Here is a 15,067-nt window from a genome sequence, read left to right as displayed (position 1 = left end):
TCAATTTTAGGTTATCAGCAATTAGTTGATAGAAAAAAAGTCTCTTCCATGATGCTTGAGGCAAATATTTTGAAGAGCCTCTGATGGTAAAATCTCACCAATGATGTTTTAAATTTCCATAGTCCGACTTTACTCATTCCTTTATTCTCCCAGGCCAACCATGTGCAGAAAGGTACCAGTTGCTAAAATGAGGTTCCATAATATTCATTTTGGAATGGTGGTAAGAAGTGGAAGGTTAACACTGATATCCTTGACATAAATAAATCAGAGAATAAAGATATAGTTAATAAATCCTCAGCTTCTTTCCGTATATTATTGACACCACCAGGATCTATTGATAATGAATTGAGAAATTTTATTTATTTACTTATTGAGATAGAGTCTCACTCTGTTGCCCAGGCTGGAGTGCAGTGGCGTAATCTTGGCTCACTGCAACCTCCACCTCCTTCAAGTGATCCTCCTGCCTCAGGCGCCCGAGTAGCTGGGAATACAGGTGCCCGTTACCATGCCCAGCTAATTTTTGTGTTTTTAGTAGAGCTGGGGTTTCACCATGTTGGCCTCAAACTCTTGACCTCAGGTGATCCACCCGCCTCAGCCTCCCAAAGTGTTGGGATTACAGGCATGAGCCACTGCTCCTGGCTAATGAATTGAGAAAATTTACATCTAAATCAGTGGTTCTCAACTGGGAGCAATTTTTGAACCCTAGGGGACATTTGGCAATGTCTGGAGTACTTCTGTTTTTTTTTGTTGTTGTTGTTGTTGTTTGTTTTGTTTTTTTGGTCACAATTGGGATGAGGGGAAAGTGGGGAGGAAGGTGTGACTAGCATCTTGTAGGGAGAGGCCAAGAATGCTGCTAACCATCCCACAATGCACCAAACAGCACCCCTCACCACCAAGAATTATCCAGCCTCAAATGTCATAGTGCTGAAGTTAAGAAACCCCTATCTAGATGATTACATCTTTCTCTAAAAGAATGATCTGCTGGCAAATAACCCACCCACTTAATTCTGCTATGGGATTTGCAAAATAAAGAGAACAGACAGCACGTGTCTTGATGAGGGAATATGGTGCAGGAGTGGGGAGGTAGGATTTAAATATTAAGGTAAACCACATGCAATTTACCAGAAAATAAAATCAAGAATGCAAGGAAGAAATGGTGGTAGTGTGAACTCTGGGGTCAACAGCAGCTCTCCCATGGAGGTTGGAGAAAAGGCTGACAAACCCACTCTCACTTCTATGTGAAACCATTCTTTCCTGATTTGCAATTGTAGCATTGGTTATGTGGAAGGGGAGGAGATATGCCACCCTACTCTGAAACTTTCCAGGGGGAATGGTATTTCCGGTAGCTGTAATTTGAAGCTAGTGTTTACATAAAAGTCCCAGTGACCACTCTCCATCAGGCCCTAGTATCTTTCTTGCTCTTCTCCCTTCACCCTCTTGTACTGATTCTTTTCCTCTCCCAGAGTTTAGAATCCTGGGTTTTGGGAACCACTCATGCTTTACTCTCCATTGGGTCATTTCTATTAGTATACAAATATTTGTTTATCGCTATCATCTTAAAAAATAAAACCTTTCCTTAAATCATTTCTGTTTTCTTTTTCTGCAAAACTTAAAAAGGTTGTGTTTCCTTGTTGTATCCAATTTAATTCTTCCAATTTTTGCCTGAAGTCACTTCAATAAGTCTTAGCTTACCTTCTAACTAGTCTTCCTACTTCTATCCTTCCTTCTCTGTTATATTCTCAGCACAGCCAGAATGATCCTTTAAAATGATCCTTTAAAAACTCAATGTACATGGTCAAAACGCTGTAATAGCTCCTCATTTCGCATAATAAAAGCCAAAGTTTTTCATATCCCAAAGACTCTATGTGCTCTGACCCTCTTTACCTCTTTTTTTTCCTATCACCTAGTAATCTCCTCCTTGGTCATTCCACACCAGCCATTCTGTTCTCCTTGACATTTCTAGAATATTCCAGTCTCAAGGCTTTTCCATTTTTTCCTCTGCTTAGAGCCTCTTTCCTCCAGATATCCATATGGCATATTCCCACTCCTCCTCAAGTCATTGCTCATCAAGCTCTACCTTGACTCTAACTCCTCAAATTGTAAAAACTCCATGTTGTTTCCCAATCTTCCTCACCCAGTTCTGTTTTCTTCACAACAATCATCCACTTCTTTTCTTTTCTTCTTTCTTTCTCTCTTTCTTTTCTTTCTTTCTTTTTCTTGTTCTTTCTTTCTCTCTTTCTTTCTTTTTCTTGTTCTTTCTCTTTCTCTCTTTCTCTTTCTTTCTCTTTCTTTATCCTTCCTTCCTCCCTCCCCTCCTTCCTTCCTTCCTCCCTCCCCTCCCCTCCCTTCCTCCCTCCCTTCCTTCCTTCCTTTCTTCCTTCCTCCCTTCCTCCCTCCCTTCCTTCCTTCCTTCCTTCCTGCCTTCCTCCCTCCGTCCCTCCCTCCTTCCCTCCTTCTTTCTTTTTTGAGAAGGGTCCCACTCTGTCACCCAGGCTGGAGTGCAATAGCACAATCATAGCTCACTGCAGTCTGGAACTCCTGGGCTCAAGTGATCCTCTGACCTCAGCCTCCCAAGTAGCTAGAACTACAGGTGCCCTCAACTTCTAAGTTGTTCATTCCTTCAATATTTTTTGATTACCTACTGTGTGCCTGGCATAGTACTAGTTTCTGGGGATAAGTCAGTGAACAAAACAGACAAAAATATCTGCCTTCACTGAGTTTATATTCCAGAGGAGGGAGACAAATCAACATAATAAGGAAATCATATTTTTTTTAAGTAGAAGAATAAATTGTCAGTGGCTCCTCAACTTGTGAGATGCAATTAAAATACTATTTAGAGGAAACTTTACATTAGAAAAGAAAAAGGCTGAAAGCTAATAAGCTAAGCATTCATTTTAATGCTTAAAGTTAGAAAAGAAGTAAAAAGAAAGAAGTGTTAAAGATAAGAGAATTAAAACAAATTTACAGCTCAGGAAAAGCATGGAAAAAAGATAGGAGAATGAATGAAACAGAAAACAAATCTACAAAAGCAAGGACCAACCACACTAAAAGTGGGTTCCTTGTAAACATTAATACATTTGATTAAGTTGTTCAGTCTGATCAAGAAAGAAAGCAAAACGAAATACCCAAGATCAGGAATTTAAAGAAAAATGTCACTTCAGATTCTACAAACACTCAAAAGATAACAAACTTTTTTTTTATAACTTTATACCAATACATTTGAAAGTTTGATTTAAAGGGACAAATTTCAACAAAAATGCAACTCACTAAACCTATGAAAGAAAGAGGAATAAAATCATATTACTATTAAAGCAACTGAATTAATAATTAAAAACCTATCACACACATACAAAAGTATCCAGGCCCAGATGGCATCAACTACAAGTTCTGCCAAACATTTAGGCAGAAATTATCTCAATCTTGTAAACTCTTCCAGAGAATAGATAAGAGGAAAACTTCCCACATCATTTTATAAGTCTAGCAAAATCCTGATACAAAAATCCAACAAGAACAAAATGAGAAAAGAAAAATAAAGGCCGATTTTATTTGTGAACATGGATGCAAACATGCTAAATAAAATCATTTCTTTTTTTTTTTTTTTTTGAGATGGAGTTTTCGCTCTTGTCGCCCAGGCTGGAGTGCAATGGCGTGATTTCGGCCCACCGCAACTTCTGCCTCCTGGGTTCAAGCGATCCTCCTGCCTCAGCCTCCCGAGTAACTGGGATTACAGGCATGAGCCTCCATGCCTGGCTAATTTTGTATTTTTAGTAGAGACGGAGTTTCTCCATGTTGGTCAGGCTGGTCTCGAACTCCTGACCTCAGGTGATCCACCCACCTCGGCCTCCCAAAGTGCTAGGATTACAGGTGTGAGCCACGGCGCCCGGCCAAATAAAATAATTTCAAAACAAATTCAGCAATACGTTAAAAAATAATGTATCATGACTGGCTGCTCTGCCTGTGGAGTAGCCATTTTTAAATTTACTTTCTTAATAAACTTGCTTTCAATTTGCTCTACTGATTTGCCTCAAATTCTTTCTTACATGAGATCCAAGAACCCTCTCTTGGGGTCTGGATTGGGACCCCTTTCCAATAACATTTTCCTTGCAAACCCCAAAGGGACTATACTGAGGAGACCCCCAACCCAAAGGAAATAGACTACAACACTGATTGGCTGACTTTGGGTAAGTGGTAGGGTATCTGGGTAAAGGATGGGATTGGGTTAGAGGCCCAACTTAGGAGAGTTAAAGTCTCTCCTAAGACAGAGTAGGTTAAAGGTGCCTCTTAAAAGGCAGGACACTTGACTGCACTTGCCTTCAAGGCCTGACTTAGGAAGGTTAGAGTCCTTCCTAAGATTTAGGGGGTTAGAGATCCCTCTCAGTAAAGTACCTCGGCTAAGAACGGATTTGGCACTACAGGATGTTGATTGCTATTCTTTTTGGATTAATCTGCCTTGCACTCTTTGCTGATGGCTGTGGGTGACATTGTCCACTGTTTCATCCTGCCCAGAGACCACATGTTGAAAAGTGTTCTTGGGAGCTTGACCTTGTAACCACGTGGCGGTACTTCCTCTTGGTCTCTGGCTTCCATAGAACAGGGATTTTGGGGCTCCTGTCATAGTTAGCCCTAAAAATTATTTTGAACAGTTAAAAGCCTTTGCAAGCTCATAATTGGCTGCTCTGGACTCCTTCTGGGTCGGGCAATGGAAACTGCCCAATGTTGTAGCTCAGCAGCTAAGGCTTTGCCATTTTACAGTGGCAGGTTCAATCCTGATTTAGGGTATGAGTGCTTTCTGGTTGATATTTGAGTGACCTTTGACATTTTTTTATTCTCTTCCCCTCCATGAACCATCCTGAATTTTCTTTGAGCACCTGGGAGGTACCTTTGGTAAAGTTCAACAGTCAGAAATATTGGTGGTTTGGCATGGCTAAAGTCAGGTAATAAGAGATTTAAAACGACTTTTTTTTTTTTTTATAAGAGCGCTATGGTTAAAAGTCAGCTTGATTAAAAGCAGATATTCAAGCTCTTATAGCCTGAGACTTCTTGGGAAGAACTGAGGAGGCACAAGATCATGTTTTGGGAAAAACCTGTTTTGGGGAAAATTTTCCTCATGGAACCCCAGGAATTGAAAGTGGATAGATCCCTCTCAAAATCTAAGGTTCTGTTCTGTTCCACCCGCCTCAGCCTCCCAAAGTGCTGGGATTACAGGTCTGAGCCACCATGCCCAACTTCTTTGACTCTTGAAAATTTTCCATTTAACTACTTTGGAGCATTAGATTCTAGATAAGGCATGGGGACATCTGGAGTCAGCCATGCCCCTAGCTATGCTGGAAAGAGGCAGACCTTATCTGCACTTCTGTCTGATGTCCTAGGCTCCACATCTAGTAAATAATTAAAATTCCTTAGTTCTCAGGTTTTTTTTTTTCCCAAAAATAATCGTTTCTAAGAGTTAACATTATAACATATAATTGAGACTATTGAAGAAACAGTTTTACACACTAGGTGTATAAGGAAAGTGAAATGTGTTTTTGGTAAAAGACTATAAGAAATCATGAGAATGTGGATCTTTTTTGCCTAAAGTGTTAAAGGATTGTTTCAAGTTAGATAGGAAAAAGCTGAAGGTTTGAACAAGTTGTGAAAGGTTTATGAACAATTACTCTTGTAAAAAAATTGTGTGTGAACATATTAGCTAAAAGTTAAAGGGCATTATTCACTTTTTCCATAAATTGAGCATTGGAATAAAAGCACAACAGGGTTTCCTGAGAGCAATGATCTGCTCTTTAACAAAAAAATTGTAAGGGGTTATAAAATGTTTATGAGAATCTTACTTTATGATCAAACTGATTAAAATTTGATAGATTTGTCCATAAGGTTTTATTAAGAATTGGGTTTGACATCAATAATGCTTTAATGCAGAGGTAAAATTTAGGCTTTCTCTTGAACAAGATTTTCATGGCATATTAAAAAAATGAAAATTTTTTATTTGCCTTTTGAATAAACTACAGGAAAAAGAAGGGGAAGAAAAGAGACAGACTGCTTGGAAAGCTAAGTCTTCTCTCTATTAATAAGTAAAGGTTTTCCTTTTTGAAAATTTTGAGTTATCATTTTGGCTAAATGAATGGCTTATAGTAACCTCATATTCTATTTTAAAATATCAAGTACTTAAACGTTTAATATTTGACAAACTTTCCAAAATCAAATTATAAATTATGTCTTTTTCTTATGTAGTTAATCTTTTATATATTAAGTCCCCTGAAGTCCAAAAATGCTGTATTTGGCTTATTTGGAATATTAAAATCATACAGGAAGTGTTATCAAATATGAAATGGTGTTTGGCTTTCTTTGGGCTGTATTTGTATAAATATGTTATTGGTATGTGTTCTAAAATTATGGGAAACTTATAATTCTGATATAACTTAGTGTATAACAGTTATATTGTCATGTACAATTATTGTATGACACAGACATAACCAAAATTCCTATTTAATTGTGGCTTTAATAGTGGCTGCCCTAAGACTTTTTGTCATCTACAGATAATTGTTGTCTTGTTTTTATCCTCTTCAAAAGGTGGTTTTATAATCAACTATAGAACTCTAACAAACAAGTGCTCTTGAATGTAGGTTTCTAATAACTTTGGAGATCGTGACATTAGAATAGAGGAAAAAACTTTCAGGGCTCTCCTGGAGAGCTGGAGTGTTCATGAATATCAAGCAGAACAGGAGTTAACTGCACGGACTGAACTAATAGAAGACTGAAGTAATCTTTTTGACTTTTTGCTTAAAATGTTGCTGATCCTTTGTTTTGTTTATCAGAGCCAAGAAAACTTTTCTCTTGAACTATTTACAGCTTTTAACAATTGAGCAAAGTATACTCCTATGAACAAACTTTGGAGTATATTTGTTTCTCTCTAATTGATTTCTCCAGAATTTGGAAACTATTTGTGAGTATTCTTAATTTATGGCAACATAGTTATTTGCATAAATGCAGTAAGAATGTTTTCTTTTGCAATAGTTCACAATTGGAGAAGTTAGTTATTTTACCAAGGCTTTGGCTGGAATAGGATGTTTTCCTTTAAGGAATCAAATTTGACTTGTAGATCCAATAAAAGCTGAAAACTGGCCTCATATCTTGTCTACACAGTCCCTGTACAGGGTTCCTAACTGTAGTAAGTAAAGAATGTTACTTTCTGACAGGCACAGGAGCCCCAAGTTGTCTTAGGACATCAAGAGGAGAGGAATTTGCCCAATTCCTAGGTATTTGAGGGTACAAACCCTGGCCTGGGCTCGACTTCAGATAAAGTCTTATCTGAGATTCCTTTCATGGAACAAAGTTCCATCAAAGCCCATTTTAAAAGCCTATGTAAAAAATAATTATTTTTGCTGCACTTTATACAAATAACCAGGCCAAATATAATAAAGCAAATCAGTCTTGCCATAGTTTGTCTTTAGTAAAAATGAGAAACTGGAAAAAGAAAAAAATTATTTCAAGAACTATGATACATCTGTTATTAGATTCTAGTGCCATCAGTTGTTTTTGAGTTGTTTCTTTTTTTTTTTTTTCCAGCAATAGACTGACTGCCTATTCCTGTGAACTGACAAGTGATCTCTCGCTGCAGCTCAGAAGAAACAAGGACGGGTAATGTAAAAATTTGGATCAATATTCTAATTCTGACCACATATTGGAATCAGCTAGCAAACCCATATCAGCTTGGTTTCAATAATTGCGCAGTTCATGGAAATCCTTCTTATTTAGTTTACTTGGGATAATTTTACTGATTTTGTTTTACTGTTGTGGAAAATATTGCTCTTGTACTCTGTTTAGGAATGCAGGATAAGTTTACTGAATGTTTTCTTAAATTGAACACTTATTAATCTTCCAGATACCACCTTTTGTCAGAACTCAGAGTTATGAATGACCCTCAGCATACAGATATCTTGTGACCGAGCTCCTCTCTATCCTGAATACGAGAGACCCTAATAGGCAAGAATATCATTGCCCCCATTCAGCCTGAATAAGTTACAGAAGATGGGTATTCATTCCTCTACAACCATTAGGATTACAGGTTGTTTTATAAAAGGGAGGGGGAAATATGTCACAGGTGTTTGAACCAGAGCAACTCCATCTTGAATAGGGGCCGGGTAAAATAAGGCTGAGATCTGCTGGGCTGCACACCCAGGAGGTCAGGCATTCTTAGTCACGGGATGAGATAGGAGGTTGGCACAAGATACAGGTCATAAAGACCTTGCTGATAAAACAGGCTGTCAAAACCCATCATAACCAAGATGGTGATGAGAGTGACCTCTGACCCCTCTCACTGCTTATTATATGCTAATTATAATGCATTAGCATGCTAAAAGACACTCCCAGCAGCACCATGACTGTTTACAAATGCCATGGCAACATCAGGAAGTTACCCTATATTGTCTAAAAAGGGGAGGAACCGCCAGTTCCCAGAATTACCTACCTCTTTCTTGGAAAATTCAAGAATAATCCACCACTTGCTTAACATATAATCAAGAAGTAACAATAAGTACAAGCAGTTGAGCACCCCAAGACACTGCTCTGCCTATGGAGTAGACATTTTTTTATTCCTTTACTTTCTTAATAATCTTGCTTTCACTTAAAAAAAAGATGATATATCATGACCAAATTGGATTTATGTAAGGATTTCAAGTTGGCTTAACATCAGAAAATTTACCAACGTAACTCACCAATTAATAGATTAGTGGAGAAAAATTATAATATTTCTCAATATATGCAGAAAAAGGATTATACTAAATCCAATATCCATGATTTAAAAAATACTGCTAGTAAATTAAGAATAGCAGGGAACTTCCTTAATCTTACAGAGAGCATCTACCAAAATTTACAGCAGATGTTATATTTAACCAGGGAAAGTAAAAAGGTTTCCCTTTAAGAATGGGAGAAAGATAAATTTGCCCACTTCTATTCAACATTCTATGGGAGGTCCTAGAGAGATCACGAAACTGAAAATAGCAATGCACAGGAGTATGAGATAAAAAATAAAATTGTCATTATTTGCAGATAATAGGATTGTGAACTTAGAATTTAGCAGGGTTTCTGGGTTCATAAGCAATATATAAACCATATTTTTATATATCATTAACAAGCAGTTAGAAAATAAAATTTAAAATAGGCAATATTAGCATTAGCATAAAAAATGTCTAATGAACAGATCTAATGAAAAAAATGTTAAAGACCTTTATGCAGGAAGCTAAATAGATTACTGAAAGAAATTTTAACAGATTTAAATAAGGGGAGCTATATGTCATGTTCATGGAATGAAAAATCCAATACTGTAAGCTGTCAATTCACTCAAATTGCCCATAGAGCTATAAATTTAATGTAATATTAATCAGAATGGCAATGGAAATTTTGTGTATAAATTAACAGTGATTTAAACTTATGTGGAATAAAAGGCTAAGAATAGATAAGACACTCAATAAAAAAGAACAGTTTTCAGGGAACTTGCCCTACCAAGTGTCAAGACTTATTTTTAAGTGTTAGGAATTTTAAAAATACAGTCTTTTGGTGCAAAGATCAGAAAATAAGACAATGGAATAAAATAGAAAACCCAGAAATAGACTCATGTATATATAAACACCTGATTCATGACAAAGATGACACTATCAGTGGGGGGAAAAGATGGCCTTTCCAACAAATGATGCACGAAAAATTAGATATTGCTGTGGAAAAAAAGAAGCTTCAGCCCAAACTCATATCACAAACACACAGAGTAACTCCAGCTGAGATAAAGACTGTATTAGTCCATTTTCACACTGCTGATAAAGACATACCTAGACTGGAAAGAAAGAGAGGTTTAATTGGACTCACAGTTGCACATGGCTGGGGTTGCCTCAGAATCATGGTGGGGGCGGGGGGAAAAAGGCACTTCTTACATGGCAGCGGCAAGAGAAAATGAGGAAGAAGCAAAAGCAAAAACCCCTGATAAACCCATCAGATCTCATGAGACTTATTCACTGTCACGAGAATAGCATACCAAAGACCGTCCCGCGTGATTCAATTACTTCCCCCTAGGTCTCTCCCACAACACATGGGAATTCTGGGAGACACAATTCAAGTTGAGATTTGGGTGAGGACAGAGCCCAACCATATCATTCTGCCCCTGGATGCTCCAAATCTCATGTCTGCACATTTCAAAACCAATCATGCCTTCCCCAACAGTCCCCCAAAGTCTTAACTCATTTCAGCATTAACCCAAAAGTCCCTAGTCCAAGGTCTCATCTGAGACAAGGCAAATCCCTTCTGCCTATGAGTCTGTAAAATCAAAAACAAGCTAGTTACTTTCTAGGTACAATGAGGATACAGGTATTGGGTAAATACAGCCTTTCCAAATGGGAGAAATTGGCCGAAACAAAGGGGTTACAGGACCCGTGCAAGCCTGAAATCCAGCAGGGTAGTCAAATCTTAAAGCTTAAAAATGATCTCTTTGACTCCAGGTCTCACATCCAGGTCATGCTGATGCAAGATGTGGGTTCCCTTGGTCTTGGGCAGGTCTGCCCCTGTGGCTTTGCAGGGTACAGCCTCCCTCCCAGCTGCTTTCACGGGCTGGTATTGAATGTCTGTGGCTTTTCCATGCACACAGTGCAAGCTGTTGTTGGATCTACCATTCTGGGGTCTGGAGGACGATGGCCCTCTTCTCACAGCTCCACTAGGTAGTGCCCCAGGAGGGACTCTGTGTGGGGGCTCTGACCCCACATTTCCCTTCCACACTGCACTAGCAGAGGTTCTTTATGAGGGCCCCACCCTGCAGCAAGCTTTCGCCTGGGCATCCAGGCATTCCCACACATCTTCTGAAATCTAGGCAGAGGTTACCAAACCTCAATTCTTGGCTTCTGTGCACCTGCAGGTTCAACACCACATGGAAGCTGCCAAGGCCTGGAACTTCCACCCTCTGAAGCCACTGCCCAAGCTGTATGTTGGCCCCTTTCAGCCATGGCTGGAGTGGCTGGGGCACAGGACACCAAGTCCCTAGGCTGCACACAGCACAGGGACCCTGGGCCCAGTTTTTCCTCCTGAGCCTCCAGGCCTGTGATGGGAGGGGCTGCTGTGAAGGTCTCTGACATGGCCTGGAGACATTTTCCCTATGATCTTGGGGATTAACATTAGGCTCCTTGCTATTTATGCAAATTTCTGCAGCTGGCTTGAATTTCTCCCCCCAAAATGGATTTTTCTTTTCTACTGCATCATCAGACTGCAAATTTTCCAAACTTTTATCTTCTGTTTTCCTTTTGAAATGGAATGCTTTTAACAGCATCCAAGTCATCTCTTGAATGCTGTGGTGCTTAGAAATTTCTTCTGCTGGATACCCTAAATCATCTCTCTCAAGTTCAAAGTTCCACAAATCTCTAGGGTAAGGGCAAAATGCTGCCAGTCTCTTTGCTAAAAGATAACAAGAGTCACCTTTACTCCATTTCCCAACAAGTTCCTCATCTCTATCTGAAACCACCTCAGCCTGGTCCTATTGTTGATATCCCTATCGGCATTTTTGTCAAAGCCATTCAACAAGTCTCTAGGAGGTTCTAAACTTTCCCACATTTTCCTGTCTTCTTCTGAGTCTTGGAAACTGTTCCAACCTCTGCCTGTTACCCAGTTCCAAAGTCGCTTCCATGTTTTCGGGTATCTTTTCAGCAACACCCCGCTCTACTGGTACCAGTTTACTGTATTAGTCCATTTTCACACTGCTGATAAAGACATACCTGAGACTGGGAAGAAAAAGAGGTTTAATTGGACTTACAGTTCCACATGGCTGGGGAGGCCTCAGAATCATGGCGGGAGGCAAAAGGTGCTTCTTACATGGCAGTGGCAAGAGAAAATGAGGAAGAAGCAAAAGTGGAAACCCCTCATAAATCCATCAGATCTCATGAGACTTATTAACTACCATGAGAATAACACAGGAAAGACCAGCCCCCATGATTCAATTACCTCCCCCTGGGTTCCTCCTACAACATGGGAATTTTGGGAGATACAATTCAAGTTGAGATTTGGGTGGGGACACAGCCAAACCATATCAAAGACCTAAATAAAAGGCCAAACAATGAAATATTTAGAAGATAACATCTTCATGGCCTTTGGCCATGGCACAAAATGCATTAATATTAAGAAAAAATTAATTTGATTACATTAAAATTATGAGTCTGTATTTCTCAAAAAAAGACCATTAAGATAGTAAAAAGGCAAGCAATAGAGTGGGAGAAGGAAATTGCAACATATATAGCCAACCAGAATATATAAAGCACTTCTACAGCATCAAGAAGGAAAAAGTTAAGAAAACTCACAGAAAAATTGCCAAAAAACCTAATCAACTTTACAAGGAAGATACCCATATAGTTCACAAACATGTGAATAGATGCTAAATCTTATCAGTATTTAGGAAAATATAAAGTAAAACCACAAGATAGTACCCCACACCCACCAGATAGGCAAAAATAGTCCTGCAAAAATTGAAAAACCCAACAAAAAGTGGAAGGGTCAAATACTTTAAAAATTACATTGGTAGATCAAAATCCTACCATATTAATAACTGCATAAATATAAATGGACTAAACTATTAAAAGGTAGAGATTATCAGAATGGATTAAAAAAGCAAGACTGACTCCAATGTATTCTATCCACAAGAAACGAACTTTAAATATGAAAGATATATTAAAAACAAAAGGATGGAAAGAGATATACCATGCAAATGATAAGCATCAGCATGTTGGGATGGGCATATAAGTGTCAGTTAATATACCTGACAAAACTAGTATCACAAAGCAAGGCTACAGGGTAATTGTACACATATCAGTGCACAAACTTTAAAATATTAACAATTAGAATCTAGTAGCACACCCAGGCATGGTGGCTCACACCTGTAATCCCAGCACTTTGGGAGGCCAAGGCAGGCATCAGGAGTTCAAGACCAGCCTGACCAACAGGGAGAAACCCCATCTCTACTAAAAATACAAAATTAGCCAGGTGTGGCAGTGCATGACTATAATCCCAGCTACTTGGGAGGCCAAGGCAGGAGAAACGCTTGAACCTGGGAGGCAGAGGTTGCGGTGAGCCGAGATTGCATCACTGCACTCCCGCCTGGGCAACAAGAGCAAAACTCTGTCTAAAAAAAAAAAAAAAAAAAAAGAATCTAGTAGCACATTAATGCAGTAATAGCCTATACTCTAGTTGGAATCATATCAGAAATACAAGAACAGTCACAAAGAAAACAATAACAGCTAACCAGGTTAATAGATAAGAAATGAGAATGACAGGATTATCTCTGTTGATGCATACAAGCATTTAAAAAATTTCAATATCTCTTTTTGATTTTTAAAAAAATAATAAGAATTAGTAGAAATTTTCTTAACACATTTTTAAAGTCATGTATAGGCTGGACTGGGCTTTTACCTAGGGGGAGTAGGGGGCAATCCTTTTCCAAGCTCCTTTAGGTTGTTGGCAGTGCTTAGCTCTTTGTGGTTGAAGGATCGAACTTCCTGTTTCCTTGCTTGCTGTCCGGCAGGGACTGCTCTCAGCTCCTGGAAGCTGTTAATATTTCTCACCACGTGGTTTCCTGCACTTCCAAAGCCAGCAATGACATGTCAAATGTTTCTGACACTTGGAATCTCTCTGACTTCCAGCTCTACTACCAGCTAGAGAAAAATCTGTTTTTGTAGGGCTCATATGATTAAATTACACCAACCAAAGTTCTCTATTTTAAGATCACATGATTAGTAACCTTAATTACATCTGCAAAATACTTTTGCCATGTAACTAATATAATCATGGGAGAAACACCAGGGGGCAGAGACCATGGTGATCATCTTAGAATTGTGCCTACAACAGAAGCTTAGAGAAACAAGGACAGGATTATGAAGGTATGGTGTATGCCATGAATAGAGAGAAATAGCCTTAGGCTGTAAAAATTTAGCATGTGATTTTTTTCTCTGTAACTTAAAAATAATCTTAAATTGAGAAAAAATACTCTCATAAAAAGGTAAAAGACAAAATGAACATATATTAAATTGCAAATTTTTTGAATAAACTAGGTTGGTGCAAAAGTAATTGTGGTTTCAGACTGAATTTTAAATCATTATAACTAGGCTTAAACATCTTTATTAATGAAAATGGGAACCATTACAATCAACACATTTTTGTCAGTGAGAAATGTTTGTTTATTCCTGTAGCATAAAGATCCTTGCTTCAAGATTTGACAAACGCTTGGTTGGCAGATGAGGCCAAATTTCGTAGCGTAATTCGTCCAACTTTTGAAGCGTTGGTTGTGCAATGTGCAGTCAGGCATTGTTGTGAAGAAGAATTAGGCCCTTTCTATTGACCAATGCCGGCTGCAGGCTTTGCAGTTTTCGGTGCACCTCACCGATTTGCTGAGCATACTTCTCAGATGTAATGGTTTCACTGGGATTCAGAAAGCTGTAGTGGATCAGACTGGCAGCAGACCACCAAACAGTGACCATGACCTTTATTTGGTGTAATTTTGACTTTGGGAAGTGCTTTGGAGCTTTTTCTTGGTCCAACCACTGAGCTGGTCATTGCTGGTTGTTGTATAAAATCCACTTTTTGTCACATGTCACAATCCAATCGAGAAATGGTTCACTGTTGTTGCATAAACTTCTGGAACCACCACTGCACTGTACGTTCATTAGCAGTTCTGGGCCAGATGCACTGTTGATGTTGCAAGTTGTCTCCTCTGCTTTACGACCCATTTTGAACTCAACTAAGAAAATTGCTTTTTGTCTAACATCATTTCTGTAGTCTAAAATAAACATAAACAGAAAGTAATAAGTTATTAGCCAAAAAAGTGAGAAATACCCATTAAAATGATCTATAACATAACCACATTTATTTAAGAATGTATTCCAATATCAAATGGCAAATTTTAACAATGCAAAAACCACAATTACTTTTGCACTCACCTAGTATTATTTTAATTTCAGCACAGTGCTGAGCACACAGCCACTGTCCCCAACCATTTCTGTCATTATTTAAATGAAGACCATTTGAAAATTCTGTTCTCTAATCATCACAGGATTTTTAT

The sequence above is a fragment of the Gorilla gorilla genome, chromosome 3, assembly GCF_029281585.2.
Source record: "Gorilla gorilla gorilla isolate KB3781 chromosome 3, NHGRI_mGorGor1-v2.1_pri, whole genome shotgun sequence".
NCBI classification, from domain to species: domain Eukaryota; kingdom Metazoa; phylum Chordata; class Mammalia; order Primates; family Hominidae; genus Gorilla; species Gorilla gorilla.
Note: the sequence above shows the minus strand (reverse complement) of the source record.